The 21,808-nt window shown below is 39.8% G+C and overlaps 2 long non-coding RNA genes across 2 annotated transcripts; both read left to right on the top strand.

Annotated features, from left to right (window-relative positions):
* Positions 1-6,285: 6,285 nt before the first annotated feature.
* Positions 6,286-16,275, top strand: LOC131900698 (uncharacterized). The gene is made up of 5 exons (XR_009376269.1): positions 6,286-6,408; positions 9,408-9,468; positions 10,182-10,309; positions 11,238-11,379; positions 16,136-16,275. It is a non-coding gene; the product is annotated as an uncharacterized LOC131900698 (long non-coding RNA).
* A 724-nt stretch (positions 16,276-16,999) lies between these two features.
* Positions 17,000-21,119, top strand: LOC131900607 (uncharacterized). Its single transcript, XR_009376255.1, has 3 exons — positions 17,000-17,376; positions 18,506-18,681; positions 20,331-21,119. It is a non-coding gene; the product is annotated as an uncharacterized LOC131900607 (long non-coding RNA).
* The last annotated feature ends 689 nt before the right edge of the window (positions 21,120-21,808 follow it).

The raw sequence follows: 21,808 nt of genomic DNA, 5'->3' as shown, positions 1-21,808 counted from the left end.
TATAAATCATTATACAAGACTCCCTGAGATCACAAATAAAAATTAATGGAGTTTGCCACACTTTCACAAACACCGGCAACTGGGATCGCTCTGTAATCAGAGCTTTCGCTGGAATGATTCACTGGAAAGGAAAGAGTTAACTTGCTAACTGCATGTGGCTTGGAATTCAGCTTGCAATAGCTAGAGACAACAGAGCAGTTTCACTGTCTGCCTGTATGACTTAGGCTATTTGGAAATTCTAAAGAAGATCCCCCCCCCCCCCCCCCCCCGCTTTCACTTTTAACCAACACTTTGGAGGTGTTTCTCCAATTGCCTTACCCCCTTACTATAAAAATATTTCTTTCTCTTTCTGGGTAAATGTAACTTGTTCAGAGCTTTTTGTTTGTTTATAAAATCACGGCTATTTACAGTTCCGATTAACCCTATAGAGACCATTTTCAGGCTCAAAGATCTGACTGAATAAACATTTACCCTCTCTCTGCTTCTGAATGGCTGTAACCAATCTCCTACTTCCCTGTCTGTGTCTCTCCCTCTAGCTGTTCCAGCCTGCTCTGATCTCTGATTCCCCCCACACCAAGCTAAAATTCTACGTGCCTGTGGTGGGTTGTTTCATTTGAAAGTCTATTTGTCTTCTTGTAAAAATGTCTGTCTGCTCTGTAGGTATGGATGAAAATGTGGCCACAGTATGTTTGGTTCTGAATGTCTGAGTTTGTGTGTCCTCTGTGTTAAGGAATAGTTAATACTAGTCATCCAGCTACTAGTTTAAACCGTAAACAGTTATAGATAGCTCTTATTAAATTATAAGCTATTTAAAGATAATTGTAAGGATGCAAATTAATGCTTAATCACCTTATAGTTTTCTATGTATTCAAAATTATATTTATATCATGATAAATATTAATATGAACAGCTCCTTACTTAGCCCCCAGGCATTTAAATGTTTGAGCTTCTTACTATAGACAAAACTGTGCCATGTCTCTTACTTACCACCAGGGCCTTGTACAAATTACACTTTTGGATCATTTAGATTATATTTCCAATTGCCAGGTCTAAGAATAATTTGCCTTGTATCGAATTCCAACTAGAGGATAGCTCACCAAACAGAATTCAAAGTAACTTTTCATTGAAAGGATGAAACATGTCTCAGATTTCCTTCTCTTGCTGTTCTGCTTTTATATTGAGACTACAAAGGTTCATAGTTTTTTGTTGTTGTTGTTTTGTTTTTTTAAAGATTTATTTATTTACTATGTATACAGTGTTCTGCCTGTACACCAGGAGAGGGCACCAGATCTCATTACAGATGATTGTGAGCCACGATGTGGGTGCTAGGAATTGAACTCAGGACTTCTGGAAGAACAGCCAGTGCTCTTAACCTCTGAGCCATCTCTCCAGCCCCAAAGGTTCATAGTTTTAACATTAATTAATAAAATCCTCATAAACTACTAATCTGGCTCTGACAGAATATCATCACTATTATATAACCACAAACAATAATAATGCTAATTTATCTGGAATTTTTGTCTCTTTAAGAAGGTTTTGTTGCTTTTTTTTTTCTTCCTGAGACACAGTTTTTCTGTGTAGCTTTGGAGCCTGTCCTGGAACTCGATTTGTAGACCAGGCTGGCCTCTAACTCACAGAGATCCGCCTGCCTCTGCCTCCTGATTGCTGGTATTAAAGATGTGCGCCACCACCACCCAGCAAGAAAGTTTTTATAGATTTCAAGAGACCTAACCCACCAATGCCCATAGGCCGAGATAAACTTGAGAAAAGTATTACCAAACTATGGTTTGTTTCCCTACCAGCCTATTTCTTTAAAAGGGCACCTCTTCTTTTCTCTCTCTCTCTCTGAATATTGGAACTTACCTTTCTTATCTACCAGGACTTTGCACTTAAAAAATTCCCAATGTACACCCAAGAGAAAAGTTTCTTCTTTAAAATTCCTTAACTTCTTTTTTTTTTTTTTTTTTTTTTTTGGTTTTTCGAGACAGGGTTTCTCTGTGTAGCTTTGTGCCTTTCCTGGAACTCACTTGGTAGCCCAGGCTGGCCTCGAACTCACAGAGATCCGCCTGGCTCTGCCTCCCGAGTGCTGAAATTAAAGGCGTGCGCCACCACCGCCCGGCAAAATTCCTTAACTTCATGTTTTGCTATTAATATATATTTGTTCCAGCAGATTTTTTAATCAATTAAAGGTTACAGACTGACCCAATCACTGCCTGTACCCTTCCAGCAGAGACTGCTCCTAAGTTGCTTGCATGTCTCACAGAGCCTGAAACAGCCTGCTCTTCCTCGGTTTCTACTGCATTCCAGCCTTCAGGACCCCCAGCTTCACACCCATATTAGCAGGATGATTTCTGCTAATCGTTCCATGAACGATTTCTACAGCCCTTTGTCCTGGTAGATGAGAGGTTTACTGTCTGGGATCCCTCACCAACTTAGAGCTACATGCATGGGTCAATGTGACATTACTAGCCTAAGATACGTGACTTATCCTGTGTTTTGAGAATGGGTAAGGCCCTGAAAGTGTAACTTATAATTGTCCAGATTTTGGTTGTGGAACAGAGCAGGAGCGATGTAGAGTGGGTGAGGAGGAGCAGCAAAGGAGGGCAGGGCAACAGAGGTGGAGAGAGAGAGAGAGAGAGAGAGAGAGAGAGAGAGAGAGAGAGAGAGAGAGAGAGAAGAGGAAAGGTGTAGAGAGAGAGATGTGGAGGCAGTGAAAGTGAGTTAGAGAAGCTGCTCAGTAGAGAATGAGAAGGGATGAAGAGCTAATTAGGAAGCTGTGAAGAGAGGTTTTTCAGAGAGATTTTTCAAGATGAAGAGAAAGTCACCATCAGAAAGCCTCTGTGTTTCTTTATTTTTCCCCTCAGAAAAGGTCTAGCCCTCAGACAAGAATATTTCCTAAACTCTCGCTACTCTGAGGTCTTCTTTTTGCTACCCTGGAGCAGATTGGGAGCTGGTCTCTCAGTCTGTGATAGGACCGAGAGAAACATAGGGCTCTGAAAGACTTCGAAAGATTACAGATGAAATCCACATAATAGGGAATAAGAAAATATTAATGACACCACAGGTGATTTGAAAAAACATAATTGATATTCCTTAAGGTATATTATTTTTAAAAGAAGACAGATTCAGATTGTTAATTTCCCACATGAACTTAGAGCTGAGATAGTGGTAGTGCAGTCCTGGAATAGTACCACATGGGAGGCTGGGGTAGGAGCATCACAAGTTTAAGGCTTAGCATGGCTATGCACTGAGTTGACAAAATATTTGAACAACCTAAGCAGTCCCTGTCTCTAACTTTTTATTAAGACTCTGTGTGATAAGTCTTTGCACCCTGAAGGCCTCTCCGCTGATGCAGTAACTCAAATTAAACCGAATTAGACCAAATTGGAAATGCCCAGGTTTAATGGGTAAAGCGTTCCCGGGTGATTCCCCAGCCCCTCAGAGAGGAGACGTGATCAAGAGACCGGAAGAACCACAAGTCTGTTTTCTAGGATGCAGCTTATATACCCTGTGGTCTTGAGCCTCTCTGGGGGAGGAGCTGTGTTTGGTGGACTTTTAAGGGGCAGGTTTGGGGAAAGAGATAGGGGAGGGGAGTTGAGGTAGCTCTTCCACCAGAACACTGTGGACATACCCAGGCCAAACACTGGAGGGGCTCTAGAATGAATACCCAGTATTCTCTTACCCAAATGAAAATAGAGCTACTACAGTGAGTATACTGAAATAGTTGGATTAGAAGGGAGTGGTCTGACAGGAACCAGCTAGTTGGCTGAGTGAGTAGAGGCACTTGTAACCAGTTAGTAAAGGCCTGAGGTAAACCCAAGAGAGAACTCATGTCTCCAACTTGTCCTCTGACCTTCACGCATGTGTTCTGGCATGTGTGTTCACACATGTCTCAATGGCTCAAATATGAATTTTTTTAAAAGAAAAATGAAAACAAGAAAAACAAAAATGCACTAAAACTAAAAAAAATCCAGCAAAATAGTTTGCTATGTGGTAACTCAACAACTGACCAAAATAGAATTTCTTCAGAACATTGTCAGGATGTCATAGCTCTCTTAGGGTAAAACAGGAACAAAAACAGTTTTTCACAGAAATACTTATCTCCTAGGTATTTTCTTTTGGATTAAACAATTAACTCTACTTCAAGTTGGCAATGAAAGAAAAGAAAAAAACAAAGAAAGAAAGACATAAGCAAAGAAATTCGTAATAATAATTCCTTAGCATGATGTACCAAGAAGTATCTATTTGGTACAGACTTTGCCTCAGGCCTGCTCAGGCAGGACTTACACAGCATCTGGACTGAAGACTGAATCTGTTCTACTGTTATCCACTCATTATTGAGTTCCTTTGTGACAGGAACAATTTATTGTGTGCACTTCTTACCTCTGAGAATATGGGATCTTAAGGGTCTGCAGTTCACCATGCACCTGGCCAGTGACTCCCCCAGGAGCTAAGGTGATTCAGCCACCCATCACCTTTTGCTTTCTGATCTTTTTAGCAATTGTTTACAAGTTGTGACAATAGACTCATGTGCACCTCAGGCCCATTCAGAGGCTGTCAGTGACTGTCCAGCCACTTCTTAATCACCATTAGCATCTGATTCTACCTGCTAGTTTCCAAGTCCGTAGAAATGAGTAGCCCCAAGAAACTAGATAACTGAGCCAGAAATCATATGGTGAGCCAGACTGAACATTCCAGTCAAGTGTTACTGTAGCTTTAAAGAATTCTCAGTGGAAGGCCTGCAGGCAGGACAGAGGATAAAATTCCTCCATAGAGCAGTGGAGCACAGCAGTAAAGCAGCTGGACAGGGATTCTTCATGTCATTGCCACTGCTGCTGGCTGCTGCTTCAGCACCGTCACAGATTCCAGACAGGGGTGTCAAAAAGTGGACCGTGGACTTGGGGCAAAGGCCAGGGTGCCATAGATCCAAGTGGACTCCAGGACAAAGACTGACACTTATGGTCCCAAAAGCTGCATGACAGATTCTGCATATGCTTTGTCATTTGCTCTTTTGAAATAGGGCCTTGCTTATAACCCAGGCTTGCCTAAATCTTACAGTGATCCTCCTCACACAGTGTGCTCAGTACAGAGTAGAGTTGTGTGCCACACCTAGCTTCTGTTATTTAATGAGTAAATGTGCAGAATTAATACAAGTCAGGCATGGTTTTGCAGGCCTTTAATCTTAGCACTCTGCAGCAGAGGCAAACTGATTTTCATGTTCTCGAGGCTAGCCTGGTCTGCATAGTGAGTTCCCATCCACACAGGGGTACTGAGTGCGACCCTGACAAAGAAAATGAACAACAGGAGCGTGATGTAAAAACACTTTTTCTTATTTGGTTTACTTAATTTTCACTAAAGAGAAAAATAAACCTGTAGACTCATATATCAAGTGAGCAGTAAAATATGCATAATGTAGTCATCAGAATATTGAGGCTCTACAGTAAGTATGGAATGATTAAGTGTAAATACTCACTTTTATCTCATTGGGATTAGTTGAATAAAATCCTGTATTTACATTGATGGACTTTTTCTACAGAATAATAGTTTAAGAGACCACAGATTTTTGGTGCATATTGTTAAATCAAAGTTTCTTTCTTTAAATCACAGCACGTTTTTCACAGCCTGGCCTGAGGTATGGCTAGCCGAGATATGGGCAGATTTCCTTTGTCCTTTCTCAGTTTCATAGCAAAACGGGACTAGTGCCCCAGAAGTGCGTCCTCAGCCCCCAGGAACCTGGTAAGAGTTGAGGTCTGACTTAGCACATGCCTGGTCCATGCAATGGTTCAAGCTGCCTGTTTGATTTCTAGTGGGGCCTGTTTGATTTCCATCTGGATGGTGGGAGCCCCTCACCCCACTCTGCAGGCTGCCATGGCACTACAAACGGTTTGGTGACAGGGTTGGTCTTGCCAGTCCAGACACTTACTCTGGCCCTACTGGGTAAACATCTGAGTTTAGGTTTATTCTCATAAAATCGCTTTGATATATGAAATAGGCTCCTTAGCTGGTTGACTGGGGTTTGAAACCTAACACCCTGCGCCCAGGAGGAAGAAAGTGAAGTGCCTGCAGGAAAAGTGTAGGGACAATTTTGCAGTGCAGGCCCAGGGTCTGCTGCAGTGCCATTCTCTGCAAGTCTGGGGGCAGTTCTGTGCTTGGGGTGGACTTCAGGGTTGTTAACCGCTGTGCTGTTGGGAAACTCTCTAAGGGAGCTGTCCCTGTCACTCAGGCATCACTAGCCAATCAGGACCTCGAGATGGACTGCTAGCCAGAATAGGGGCGGAAACTTCTGTTCCGCCATGTTGCGGGCTCGGTGGCTCCCTGAGTGCTGGCTACTCTCCTGATCCGTGTGCTGGGCTGTGACCCGCTGCCGAGAGCTTTGAGGAGAGCGGGGCGAGCTCGGAATCCGCGATGGTGAGTGAGGGACCGCCGTCCCCACGCGGGGAGGAGCCGAGGGAGCTGGTGTGGGGTCCTCCCGAGGCAGTGAGAACCGGCGGCCTGACGCGGTGCCCGTGTGGTCCCTGAGGTCCCTGCTGCCCTTGCTCCTAGTCCTGACGACCTCTGAATAACTTCCTCCTTTAGTCTGCACCTGCGCATGACATGGGGATGGGGTAGGGGGAGTACTATGTCTGTGGATATCTCCTTTTTTTGCTACTTCACCGTGCGCGCATGCGCTGCGGCAGGCAAATTTCTGAACTCGCAGAGCCCTGGTCACTGTAGTGTCTTCTAGAAGTTCTGCACTTGGCACTGAACATTCAGGTGTAGGATCCGTCTGCAGTTAATTCTGTGCAGGGCGTCAAGTCTGTGATATTAACAGATTTGCATGTGGGTGGTAAGGCCAGACTTACTAGGTCTCCTGTTGTAATGTGTCACGATTAACTATATATTAACTGTGTTTTTATGTCTAAGTTTTCCCCTAGGTTCTGTTGATCTCTTCTTTCCCAGACAGTACAGACTTTTTTTCAGGTGTCTGTGAAGTTGTGAAGTCAGATGTTGTCACGGTGTGTGCTATTTATTCAATCTTGTGTTGATCATTTTTTCATTCCTGATGCCTTTTTTCCCCCCCATCGGTTTTTTGTTGTTCATAGTATAAATCATTAGCGTTTTTATTGGACATGTATTGCATTTATAGCTTAAATTCTGTACTGAAATAAGACTCAGGCTTCCTGTCTACATTCCTGACATTTCCCTCTTTTTATCGTGTTCCTTGATTCTTTTAATTACAGTTGTAGTTTTGGCTGCAGGTAATTTGTCACATTTCTTTGTATTTCTGGCTGTTTTATCTATAGAGTCATATGAGAGATATGAGGGTATGTGTCTTTAGTTTTTCGACATTTGTTTATTTCATGTGTATGATTGTTTTGCTTGCATGTATGTATGTTCACCATCTGTGTTTTGGTGCCCACTGAAGACAGAAGGGAGCATTGGATGCCCTGCAACGGGATGTAGGCATGATTGTGCATCACCATGTTAGTGCAGGCAATTAAACTCATGTATTGTACAAGAGCAATAACTGCTGAGCCATCTCTCCAGTCGTAAATGTAATATTTTCAAAAGTTTGTGTGTGTGCGCACACAGACACGCACTGAAAATCAAATGTTAAGAGAATTGAGGTTTGCTTAAAAATCTGCCTTAGGGGGGTTGGGAGATGACTCAGGAGGTATGCTGGTTAGATTTGGTCAGCTTGACACAAGCTAGAGTCAGGCTGGCCTGTAGGAAAATCTATAGGGTATTTTCTTGCTTAATAATTGATGTAATAGGGTCCATCCCACTGTGGGTGGTCTCACCCTGGGCAGGTGCTTCTGAGTTGTCTAAGGAAGCAAACTGAACAAGCCGTGATAGCAGGAGCACAGTAAGCAACATTTGGTGTATATGAGTCAGCAGATCTGTTCCTGGCCAGCTCCTCTTTGTGTGTTAGGTAGAGCTAGAGGCTTGTAATTACTGAAGAGAATGTTCTTTATTTTAGCTCTAGGAGGGTGTTCTATGATCGCCTCAATCCCAGGGTGTAGCCTACAGGGCCTTGGTGTTTCTGTCCCCCTGAATCTCCTCAGTTCTTTGATTAAAGGTTTGTAGCACCACACAGTCCTGAAACTACCCATTTGAGTCATGGAGTGGTCTCTCCATTGCAGTAAGTCACAGGATTGGTGTGTGGAGTGTGACTTGTCTCTAAGCCCACATGGACACCTACTAAAGACACTATCTGCCTTTTCCCCAAAGCCTCAGCTGCTCTCTCCCCTCCTGCCCTCCTTAGGTTAAATGTCACTCTGGAACAGCCTGCTTTGTCAGCTCTTACTACAAAAGCCACATCAGTGTCCCACAAATCTCCTCTCACCCTGCTCTCATCCCTGATCACATGGGAAGGGATGTCTCTCTGTGATTTGGGAAATTTTCTCAGACAAGTCTTTCATTCTGCTTGGAGACACCCTTATTGAAATTCTTGTCAAGAAGACACTTCTCTTTGTTTCCGCTCTTTCCTGCAGTTCCACAACTTCCTTGTGCACAGGTGGTCTCTGTGACCCTTTCCTTGTCTCCTTCCAGGAGCTACCTGCAGTCCTGCAGTTTCTGCCAATATTTTTGAGAATTCTCTAATCTGTCAGGCAGTAACTTATTACAAATGCATTGCATTGTAGAAGTATATTAGCTTTATAGTTTGTTGTTTGTTTGTTTGTTCAGTTGGGGTCTCAATATGTAGCTTTGGCTCTCCTAGAAATCACCAGGCTGGCATGGAAACCAAAGATATTCACCTGCCTCTGCCAACTGAGGTCTGGGATTAAAGGTGTATACCACCCTGCCCATTTTGTCCATTATGTTCTGAAGTTAATAATTTTGATACAAATTTGCTGATGTATACTCAATAGCATTAATCTCTTTGAATGTCTCTCTGTGTATCTCTAATAGTCTTTCACTTTACAATACCATATCCTATTCAGTGGACCCAGAAATGAGAGCCATGATCCTTCTTTCCTGTTTGCTTTCTAAAGTGAGTTTTGTTTGCATTTGAAATTCTGTGACATGGACTAAATGCATTGAGCACACATTACATAAACTTATTTTCAGTAAAGGGTACGTATACAATGCTGTCAGTGTAACTCTTTCTTTTATATACATATTTGGATTATTTTTGGATGTAGTAACCTGAATGTAACGAGGGAGGAGTGGGCTTTGCTGAACCCTTCCTAGCACAGTCTATACATAGATGGCATGCTGGAAACCTGCAGAATCCTCATTGCTATAGGTATAAATGTGAGTCACTTTTTTTAAAAAAAGGACAGGAGTTTCTTGGTTATTGGTGCTCCTGTGATTTTGATTATGAAAGAAGAAAAGTATGGTTGTTTCTAAGGTTCACTGAAGATAGTAAGACAAATTTTGCACAATTTTCAATATGTCATATATTTTCTGGTACTGTATTTTAGGCTACAAATGGGAAGACCACAACATCGAAGAACATTGTCAAAATTCTAGAAGACATGAAAGGTAATTTTCATATGAAAACTAATACAAATGTGCCTTTGAAAAAAATTGTGCCTTGAACTTTCAGGAAAAGCAACAGTGTAAATAAGCACAGCTTCACGTGTATTGATGACTCTTAAATTCTCTTAACACCGTGTACCTCAAGGGGAGATAGCTGATCCCTGTTTGCCAACCATGTCTAAGAAAGAAGACAAGGAAATAATGCTTTAGCAGATGTCATGGTTTTAATCACAGCCCTGAAATAACCATGTTGACAGCTGCGCCTTTAATCCTAGAACTTGTGAGTCAGAGGCAGGTGGATCTCTGTGAGTTCGAGGCCAGCCTGGTCTACAAAGTGAGTTCCAGGATAGCCAGGGATGTTATACAGAGAAACCTTGTCTCAAAAAAACCACCAAAAAAAAAAAAAAAAAAAAAAAGTTGAAGAACTTTCAGTCATTTAGTTTCATACCATTCAAGTTTAGCAAAAGGTACACACCTTGATTAGGGATCAGTGTATGTCGAAGACTTTGATAAGCAAATCAAACATATTAAAGGGGTGTTACTCATATACTTGAAGTGACTTACCATAGTTTAATGAGAGGGACAGTTTTTGAGAGTCAAGAAGGTTGCTTTGGTGGAAAGACCTTAATCCCTTATACCACATCTCGATGAGGAACAAAAAGTTAAATGTTTGAATGAAGTGTGAAAAGTTTTATTTGTTATTCTTCCTTTACTAGGTGTATCATTATCTGTCACTCTGGATACAAACCATGTGATCCTGAGCAGCATGAAAAGAAGCAATGTACTGCTCTTTCTTCCAGAACAGTTAGAAAATATGTAGTAGTCCTCACTATGCATAGACTTGGTAAGTGTGATACAAGTTTGCTATTAATTTATTTTCCAACTTCAGTGGGAATACATGAACAGACTCACTTTGGAAAAGATCCTTGTGAGGACAAGGAATGTGTAAATTCTTTTGTCTGTCCTGGATCACATTACACATGAAGCGTTACAGAAAACGTTATGAATGCATGGTGGTAAAGATCTGAGTTTTTTCAATTTTCATCAAAGATGTGAAAGAACTCATATGGGAAAAGGAAGTGATAAGTGTGAGCCATAAACTAAACCTTTAACCATCACAAGTATCTTAAAACATACCTAAGACCCCCTAATGAAGAGGAACACTATGAATGTAATAAACATGAAAAAATGTTTAGGTATGTTTACAGGAAGGAACTCATTTAGAAGTAAAACCCTATGAGCATAAACCCCATTGTAAATTTTTTAACATTCCAAACTTCTCTTTGGTTTTATGAAAGACTTCATACAATTGAAAACATTCACCACTGTGGTCAATATGGTAATGCATTTATATGTCCTAGTTTTCTAAGCAGGCATGAAGGAAGTCGTGTGTGTGTGTGTGTGTGTGTGTGTGTGTGTGTGTGTGTGTATTTAACCCTATGAGTGTAATTCCTGTGGTATGGCTTTTGCACATTTCAATAGTCTTCGAAAATACGAAAAAACATCATGCTAGTTGAGAAAACCTATGAATGTAATCAATACGGTAAAGCCTTTTCATAGTGCAGTAGTCTTCAAACACATGAATCTTGATGTCACACTGGAGAGAAACATTATAAATGTAATCACTGTGCTAAAGCCTTTGCAAAACACAGTCAATTTGTAGAATAACGAGAAGTATTACTGTGCATTACTAGAATGACAGTTCCTTCTTAAATCTTACATTATCCTCCCATTCTTTGATCCAAAGGTAGATCTTTTTTTTTTTCTTCAAGACAGGATTTCTCTATGAAACAGTCCTGCTTGTCCTGGAACTCGCTCTGTAGACCAGGCTGGCCATGAACTAAAAGAGATCCATCTGCATTTGCCTCCAGAGTGCTGGGATTTAAGGCGGGAGCCACCACCGCCTGGCCAAAGGTAGGTCATTTAAAAACATATCTCACCTGGGTATAGTGATGAATGCCTGCAATTTCACCAAGTGGGAGACAGAACAAGGTAGATCTTTGTGAGTTTGAGTCTAACCTGGTCCACATCGCCAGGACAACCACGGCGATGTAGAGAGTTCCTGTCCTAAAAAAATGTAAATTAAAAAAAGAAAAAGCGTATATCATATTATGGAACTTTTCCTAATATAATCTGGACTCTACTCAACTAATCCTTTTGTTGTCGTTACTGACATCAAGAGAACTGTTAATAATGATGATAAAAAGGTTTGCAGAGTCTGTTCACAGAGGGATAGAAATCAATCCTTCCATAACCATGTACCAGAGACTTTTATCACCTCCAAGTCGTAGAAGATAGGAGTAGTGGAGCAGCTACATCTTCAGCATCATAATGACATTTGGGGCTGGAGAGTTGACTGAATGGCACTGCTTCTGGTCCATTCCCAAGTTTGGGTTCATAGCCTGCACATCAGATGGCTCAGAACCAACTGTAATTCGACATCCAGGAGATCTGATGCTGTCTTGTGGCTTCCTGGGGTGCCACGTTTGCGAGTGATGGAAAGATATATATACATATTTTTATATTTTATATAGTATATATGAAATAAATATATTTATATAGTATATATAAAATAAATATATTTATACATCTATACATATATGACTCAGCCTTGTAAAAAGGGCTTTCTTTGTGTATTCATCAGTATTTTACAAAATTAAAATGAAAATTTAATTCAGTGTATTGTGAGAACACATTTCTGGAATGGAGCCCTGTGAGGAGAATTCTGAGTATTGTGGGAATACTAAGAAAACAAGACAAGAGTCTTATCACCTTGCTTTCTTCAAAACAGGGGTTTGTTCTTGGAATGTGTGTCCTTGTTCCCCCTATGTGTTAGGAGGAATTAAATGTTAGACTATCTTTATATGTTTCTACAGAAAAACATATTTTTTCCATGCATGGCTAGTCCTTGTGATTGTCTACAGATTGAACTCATGAGAAATTTACTCATGTGAGCTTTCTTAGCCAACAGAGTACAAATTGTCTGTAACTCTGTACAAATTTGTTTCTTATACAAGACTTTAGTTTACTGCATGTATTGGTTCGATTCTACCAGCTCCCCTACCTCCTGAGTCATGGTAAGTGGTTGCTGGAATAGGGACCTGAAATCAGCCAAGAGATAGGATATTGGGGACCCTCACAGAAGGAAGTGAGTGAGAATAATAGGGCATAAACCAATGAAGGCTTTGCATTATGTTGAGTTTATGCATCATTTTTTAAGAAAAGGAAGAACATAAGTATTAAAATCACATCTACTAGATTGCTTATAAGTTGCTTTTGATTAAAATCCCTGTTTTCCTGAAGAAGGAACTTTAGATGAAGACGTATGGGACAGAGTCTTAAAGAATATTGAAAGGGCATATAAACAAGGGAAAAGATTCCCTTGCAGTTTGGGGTCACTTGACCACTAATTCAGACTGTTATTGAAATATTTAAGGAAGATAGGATATTAATCAGGAGGAAGAGATAACAAATTCCTTGAATGAATAAAAATGGATGATCAAACCTTAAGATTGGTAAATGAGGCAAAAAAGAATATCTTCCCTGTTCATGCAAAATCAGAAGTAAAAGTTTCACCACCAAAACTAAGATGATGATGATGATAACTGTCCCAGGTCCCTTACTGTAGCCTCTTTTAGATAGATATTGTCCATTACCTAAAAATGGCCCTGAAGCACAGGGTGAGGAATTTGATATACAATGTAATCTTAAATTCCCTCTGGTTTCTGAGGAGAACTTAGAAGAGCCTATGAAAAAGCCAGTGTTATAACACAGGCAAGCTAGGGTATGCAGAGAAAAGGAATTTGTTCACCAATTTCCTGTCTTTTGAAATGCACTTGTTATTTCAAGTCAATTGCTGCAAAATTAAAATATTTAACACCTAATTATGCACTAACCAACCTGTTTAAAACTCTAGAAGGAGAGACAGCATCAAACAGTTCTCACATCTTATCTCTAGAGGCAAGGGAAGAACTGCAGCTATTTGAATCCAGACTAAAAGAGACATTTGTGTATCATGGGGGTCCTTCACTGCCTTTCAACTTAGCTAATTTCCCACTATATTGTCTCCTATAGCACAAGAGGATAAACCTCTGGAATCAATTTATTTACACGATAAGGGCCATAAAATATCAAATGCTTACATTACTATTCTTGCTCAATTATTAGATCAGTAGAGGAATTTATGACAAACATTATATGGATTTAATACTTGCTGTATTGTATTATAGCTGATTCAGTTTCAAATAGTGTTATACACCTCACCTAGGCAGTGGTGGCATATGCCTTTAATCCTAGCACTTGGGAGGCAGAGTCAAGTGGGTCTCTGTGAGTTTGAGTCCAGCCTGATCTACATAAAGATTTCCAGGGTTAAACAGAAGCCCTGTTTCAATTACTCCCCCCCATCCCACCCCCCCAAAAAAAAGAAAAAAGAAGAAAAAGTTTTGTATAACCCTATGGATTTCAGATTTGATTTGTAGATTGCTATAGAAGAATACAAAATCATTTTCCATTGGCAAGCTATGAGATTTTTCTCATGAGAGCTGAATTTGTGATTATAAAAATTGTCAAACATCCCATTCCATAGGCAGATACTTATTTTATTAATAATAGCTTATCTAATGGAATAGGAGGGGTTCGTGGTCCAAATATTCTTCAGTCTCTTAATTCTTTTTCCTCAGTCTAAAAGGTGGGACTGGCTGTTTTGATTAACTAGTCTGGTTAGTTCATAAACTCTTTAATGTCATTTTACCATCTCCTTGTGTTGTAGGATCACTCCAGTAATACAGACTGCTTCAGTTTCATCTTCCCTTTCTGTTACGCTCCTACTGCCACCTCTGTTTAAAGCCTGCACACATCCTTTGTTCATTACTCATTCTCATGCACACTCTAACCTCCCTGGTTTTGTTACAGAAAGAAATCAGCAGGCTGATGCATTAATCTGCCCTATTTTTACTTCTCCATAATTTCTTCATGTACAGTGCCGCATCCCATTCAGAGAAGTGAGACAAATAGTGCAGGAATGTCCTGTTTGTGCTCCCTGACACTGTCGTAGTCACATAGCTGGAATTAATCCCAGAGGTAAAAGTGCTAATGAAGTATGGCAAAGGGATGTCACTCACTTTGCTCTTGTGCCTTGGATGCTGTACCTCTATGTATGTATTAATACACATTCTAAATTTCTTTGGGCTGTACCTCAATCCTCAGAAAATGGTACTGCAGCATGCTCTTCTCTCATCCAAACTCTTTCTGTTATGGGAATTCCTACTACTATAAACACTGAAACTGGACTAGCCTATAGCAGTAAAAAATTAGTCTTATGGCAGCTTGATATGCCATGTTTTGTTGATCCTCATGGGAGACCTGCCCTTTCCTGAGTAGAAATAGGAGGAGTGGATTGGGGTTTGGAAAAGAGGGGGAATGATGGAGAGGGACTGGGAGGAGACATGGGAGGGGAAACTGCAGCCAGGATGAAAAATAAATAAATACATGTTTTTGAAAAAAATTACATTAAAGATCAGAGTATCAATGATATTATAGGAATTTCATATAATCCTCAAGGCCAGGGAAAAAATTGAAAGAGTACATAGACCATTAAAACAACAATTACTAAAAAATAAAAAGGGGAGCTGGGTGTGGTGGTGCAGGCCTTTAATCTGAGCACTTGGGAGGTAGAAACAGGTGGATCTTTGTGAATTTGGGGCCAGCATAGTCTACAAACTGAGTTACAGATAGCCAGGGCTGTTACACGGAGAAACTTTCTCTAAAAACTGAAAAAAAAAATTAAATAAATGGATAAAAAGTGGAGCACAAAGGGGTATGCTTGCACTTTCCTTATATACTCTTAAGTTCATTATTTTCAAATGTGATGTATATTCGAGAGCTCACAAACATTTGTCCACAGAGCATTCTGAATGGCCTTTAAATATGCCTATGTCATTTAAACAGTTTGAGACTTGGAAGCCCATTTGACTGAAGACAATTGGGAAGGGGTATTCATCTATCGTTGCACATACGTCTACTGAAACATTATGAATTTCTCTTTAGCTCCTCCAGCTCTGTGCAATCAAGGACAGCGACTTAATGCAAGGAGTCTGTAGAAATCACCAGAAAGATAGCAAACCTCCAGCTGTAGAGCAAAAGGACCATATCATCAGAATTCATGTCTGCCCACCTTGGTCCATTTTAAAGCCCTGTAACACCAAGGGAGAAGTTATTCTATGAAACACACAGAGCCCCATGTCACCCCAGAAAGTCTTTCTGGTGATGTTATCTTCTTTGACCCGTGTGTCTGTGGTGAGTGCCTCTGAACTTGTCTCTCCAGCTCCTGTTATCTTTACTAATGACTGTTTATGACTGGAACTTGAGACCATAATGGACTCATGTATCCATCTGAGGAAGGGACTGCATTTAATTTTTCCTTGGTATTTGGCTCATTTCTCATTTGTATAGGACATCATAACATTTGTTTTTCTTTTAAAAGAAAATATGGGCTTAAGTTTTCTGAGATATCAGAACTCCTTATATATGGTTCTCTTTTCAAGCTATTCTCTAGATTTTTCTGATCAGTACAGTAGTGGTAACCGACAGTACCGGACACATATTGATTTCCTGTTCTTGCTTTCACTGTTCTAATAGTATTCATTTATGGTTTTAATTTGCTTGCTTTCAGGATGCTCATGCATGAAATGACAATTACACTTATTTACAACATCTCAAATCAAAACCACCCTGGATATCCTGCATTTAAAAAATACAAAGGGGGAGATGGCACCACTGGAATGGAGTACTTATTGTGAACAGATTTCTGAGTGTTTGTGAGTATTCCCTAAAGAAATCAAGACGAAGAGTCTAGTGACCTCAATTTCTTTTATTTTATTATTATTATTTTTAATTTTTGGTTTTTAGGACAGGGTTTCTCAGTAGTTTTGGTGCTTGTCCTGGATCTCACTCTGTAGACCAGGCTGGCCTCAAACTCACAGAGATCCGCCTGCCCTCTGCCTCCCGAGTGCTGGGATTAAAGGCGTGGGCCACCACCACCTAGCTTGACCTCAGTTTCTTTTAAACACAGAATTGGTCTTAGAATGTGTTTTTGTGCCAGGCGGTGGTGGCGTACACCTTTAAGCCCAACACTTGAGAGGCAGAGCCAGGCAGATTTCTGTGAGTTTGAGGCCAACCTGGTCTCCAAAGCGAGTTCTAGGAAAGGCGCAAAGCTACACAGAGAAACCCTGTCTCGAAAAAACCAAAAAAAAAAAAAAGGAGTTTTTGTATTCTTTCTATAGATAGCAGTTAGGAGTCAATTTACATGAGATTATTTAGTATATCTTGCTTTTGTATTAAATAATCATAACTCTATGGAAATACTTCTTTTGCTATGTGCAGCTCCTTCTCATTGTAAACAGTTTGAACGCATGAGAACTTTACTGAGGTGACACTTTTTAATCCTCAGAGTGTAAATTATTTGGGGCTCTGTATGATGTTGTCTGTTGCATCAGACTTTACTCTGCCTCATTTATCAGCTCCATTCTTTCAGGTCCCATTGCCTCTACAGCCGTGACAAGGCTCCCCACTTGAGCCACCCCCATTCCCTGTCTTAGAGATTCTAGGTAGAGGCTCCACAGGTGACCATACCCCCAGCCCCTCATTGTGGTAGAACCTGAATGTTTACCTGTACCCAAACCCTAGAATGAGAGAATACCAGCTGTAACATGTGCTAGTAAAGAGAATCACGTTTATTTCATGTGTGTCTGCGGGGGGTGAATACATGCCACAGAGCAGAGGTGGCAGTTAGAGAGCAACTTGAGAATTGGTTCTCATCATGTTAGAAGCAAACTCAGGTCAGTAATACTGGCAGCAAGCCACTTTCTCAGCTGATTCAACTCCCTGGCTCTGATTATACATTTTGAGAAACAGGTTAGTAGATTCTTTAACCAATTATATTCTTGTACCTTTTTCCTTGAAACTATCAAATTTCATGCAGATACACATTCTGTATGAGCCTTAAGAAGGAGAATTCCCTTAACCCAAAAAATGGCAAAATCAACAAGTTCATGTTGTGAAACTTGCCAAACTTTTCATAGGCCTTGACTGCCTTCTGGTAACTACCCAGGGGTAATATATAGAATGAGGTATTGTTATGGATATAATGAACATTAAAATTTTTTGTAGGTATTCAGTGGTAGCTCATGCTTTGAATTCCAGAACTTGGGAAGCAAAAGTAGTGAATATCTGAGTTCAAGGCCAGCCTGGTCTACAGCATGAGTTTAGTGCAGCCAGAGGTACACAGGGAAACCCCTTGTTAAAAACAAAGAAAAGTTTTTGAAAGGATGCAATATATACATCATTGTATTGATGCATTTTCAGCATTTCAATGGGGCACGGCCTTAAGTAATAAAAAGGCTTCATTAGTTATATTACATTTTTTTTTTTAAGATTTATTTATTTACTATACATACAGTGCTCTGTCTGCATGTGTCCTTGTAGGCCAGAAGAGGGCACCAGATCTCATTACAGGTGGTGGAGAGCCACAATGTGGTTGCTGGGAATTGAACTGCTCTGGAAGAGCAGTCAGTGTTCTTAACCACTGAGCCATCTCTCCAGCCCCCAACGTTTTTAAAAAGCTTTAAATATATGTCTGTTGCTTAACAAATTAGGCAGATAATGTTCAAGTTTATATGTCACAAAATGTTTTACAACATTGAAATATTAAACATGTTACTGATATCCCCTATAGTCCTCAGGGACAGGCCATAATTGAAAGAATTAACAGAACATTAAAAGCATGTTAATTAAACCAAAAGGGGGAAAGACAGCCCTTAATCCTGTGAACATTCTATTTGACTCACTGTTTACTAACTTTTATGAATTGTAATGATAATGATCTTATGCCTGCCAAAATTCATTGTCAGTCTATTATTGGAGAAAGTATTGAGCATGATATACTACATCCTATTTGTAGGGGAAGAATGTCTTCCATTGAAAAAAGGAAATATTTTAATGGGAATGTTATAAATGTGAAAAGGGTATGATTGTGTTTCCACAGATACAGGTGATTGTTGATTTCAGACAGACTGTGGAAATTGAAAGATGAGTAAGTGACCATGGCTTGACCCTGATTTGTCTCCTGAAGAAATAGCTCATCTGACTTTGGGTCAGACTCCCTGAATAATTGCCATACCATCACCTTCCAAAAATCAACTGTACCTTTCCTACCTGGAGGTAGGTGAAAAAATTAGCCAATGAAAGAGAAGAGATGGATCATTATATGGGGCTAAATAAAACACCTGAATCCTTGTTCTTGGCCATGTTAGTGATCACCACTGTTCAAGTAAGTGAGGCAAAAATATTTTCTTTCTGGGCTTCTATTCCTAACCCTCCCTTAAACCTAGTGGTTCCCTGGGGGGATTCCAGTATTCCAATTTATATTAATGACTCTAATTGGATTCAAGGATCCTATGATAGTGGAGGTTCTTTGCCATCCAATGAAGAGTGTTTAAATTTAATTTCATCTTATGATATAGAAATAGAAGGACTTCCTATTTCTTTTGGGCATAAAGTTCATTGTTTAAAAGTTGAATCTAGTGGAAAGTTATCTATTATTCATAATGGAACAAAAAATGAAGAGAAGAAGACCATGTTCATTTTAGTAGCTAAAGGGTTTAAAGGAAATATTACTAGAGATCTTTTCATCCCACCTCATTTTCTCCCTTGCCTCACTCCTGTTGTCTCAGAGGTAAGTGAATAGATACATCGGGAACAATGTTGGGGACCAGTGGTGCAAGTTCTTGTTATACTTCTGATGGTAGTGTCATTGGTTGGAGCCTTGTAGTTTCTGCTCACACCAAATTGCAAGGCAAAGAATTCAGATGGTTCTGTAATAATAATACCATCACCACCCATAGTAATGGTTCTGAGGTGTTAGTATGGCAAGAGCCAGGATGTTCCCCACCTCTCCTCATTTAGAAGGAGGAGCTATGCAAAAATATCTATGGAAACTAATATCAGCATTGGGTAATATTTTGGCTTGGAAGGAGAATCTATGGAGAAATACTTCTAACAATGAAACTATGTTCCCTTGCACCAAAAAAAAAAAAAAAAAAAAAAAAAATGTAGCTCATAATACTATGGCATGTGTTCATCTTCCTTATTTATTTATGATTGGGAAAACTACTTGAAATCAATCTTAAGGATATATATCTTCTTGCAATTTTTCTTTACATACATGTTAAAATGTTAGTACCCCTACCATTTTGAGCTCCCAGAGCATTTATGTACTTTCAGCCCAAATTGGTGTTTGAATGGCTGGTCAGATGGATCAAGCCTGAGAAGAGTCTTTCTCCATGTTTATGCTTCATCATGTATTGGATTAAATGAAGAAAAAGTAGTCCTTTATCAAAGCATGCAAAATGTACATTAAATTCAAAGATGGCATTCTAATTTAGAAAAAGAAATTATGGACCAATCAAAGACATATAGATAGTATATTGCATACTGAAATCACTGATATAGAATCTGCTGTGGTTATGTTAGGTGATGAAACTGTTAACTTACAAAGATAATTATCATTAAGATGTGATTGGAATGTGACTCGGTTCTGTTACTCATATGCATTGGCATGGGACCTTGTTCCCTTGGGACAAGGATAGAAAACATTTATTAAATCTTGGTAATATGACTCAAGAAATGAAATAATCACATATTGGCAGAACATTGCATGGACTACCATGGATAGTATATTGGCTGTGCATATTGAAGGGTATTGCTAATGGGTTGGGGAAGTTAAATCCATTTCATCAACTTAAGTTTCAAGCCCTTCCTATCTATAATGTTTATATTGATTGTTTGCTTGCCTTTGTTATTTTTAACAGTCTGCAACAATACCTCTCAACATCAAGAAATGACTCCACATCGAGCAGCTCTATTCAACATAACTTTATAAAATTTGGCTATTCAAAAAGGGGGAAATGAAGGAGATTTGCTGAACTGACACCAGGCCAGAACAATGCACTGGCCAGAAGTTTCTTGAAAACAAGAGGATGTATTTAGAGTTATGGCAGACTACTGCCTTTACACTCCAACAAATATTCTCTTGGCCAGAATTCAGGTTCTTCACATTATCTCTGGGAGAAAGTGCAATCAGTAACATACAAAAATCTGTTCTTTGTCCAGCAAGAAAGAAGTGAACAATAGAGATTAGTGAGGGTGTCACTGCGGGTGTCAGGGAAGCCAACCACAGGAAGAGATGAGAGTGAAAACCTGGCTCAGATTGACTTTGTCAACCTGGATCAGACTCTGGGGAGTCTAATACCAGACATCTTATTGTAGACATATTTAAACACAGTAGAATTTGGGAATGGGTCTCTATACTAACAATAGTTCCCATAGTCATTCCACTTCCAGTTGCACAACAGAGCTTAAGGTGTGACTGCAGAGAAACACGATTACAAAGTCCATGTGACCATGAGGGTAGGTTCTGTATCTAAAAGTCCTAGAATCTAATGTGGTCTCTGAGATAGCATAGAGATCAGCAGGCCATAAAGTACATGTGACAACTCCTCTAAAATGGGTAATGGTCTAGGGTCAGAACAATCTGGAAAGATACAAGCATAACCTCACCCTGATGTTAGTAGGACATCATTCCCTTTCCTTTGTTTTGTCTTTAGGTCTTTCCATTTAACATATTCTTTTTTTTTTTTAAGATTTATTTATTTATTTATTATGTATACAGTGTTCTGTCTGCACGTATCCCTGCAGGCCAGAAGAGGGCACCAGATCTCATCACAGATGGTTGTGAGCCACCATGTGGTTGCTGGGAATTGAACTCAGGACCTTTGGAAGAGCAAGCTGTGCTCTTAACCTCTGAACCATCTCTCCAGCCCCATTTAACATATTCTTTAGACTCTGTCTCCTGTAGGGAGAAATGCTTTTGTGCAACAGTAGAAGCATTGTCCTTTAAAATGAAAAAATTTAAAGTTAAGATAGGTAGATGCAGCATAGTATGGGGGAATTTTGGTGAGTATATACACACCCTTTTCATTTTAAGTTTTTCTCATTTAAGTATTTGATATTACAGTTCCTCTGTAGTTTGATTTTGTGGATTGTAAGGGATTTCAGTAACATTATTAATAGTCTATAAGCTGCAAAGTTGTCTAAAGTATTCGCTGGTATAATCAGGGTCATTATCAGTTTTTATTTGTTGTGGTAGGGACAAAAGGGGAAGTTGTATAACAAATGCCTAATGGCATCGGAGGTTGTTTCACCTCTGTAAACAGAAGCAAGGATCGTATTTGAAAAGCTATTGACTTATGTGAATATATTTTAAACGACTAAATTCTGTCGTTTAAAT

Source organism: Peromyscus eremicus, unplaced genomic scaffold (genome assembly GCF_949786415.1).
Source record: "Peromyscus eremicus unplaced genomic scaffold, PerEre_H2_v1 PerEre#2#chr22_unloc_1, whole genome shotgun sequence".
Lineage (NCBI taxonomy): Eukaryota > Metazoa > Chordata > Mammalia > Rodentia > Cricetidae > Peromyscus > Peromyscus eremicus.
Note: the sequence above shows the minus strand (reverse complement) of the source record. Positions and strands in the feature narration are given on the sequence as shown.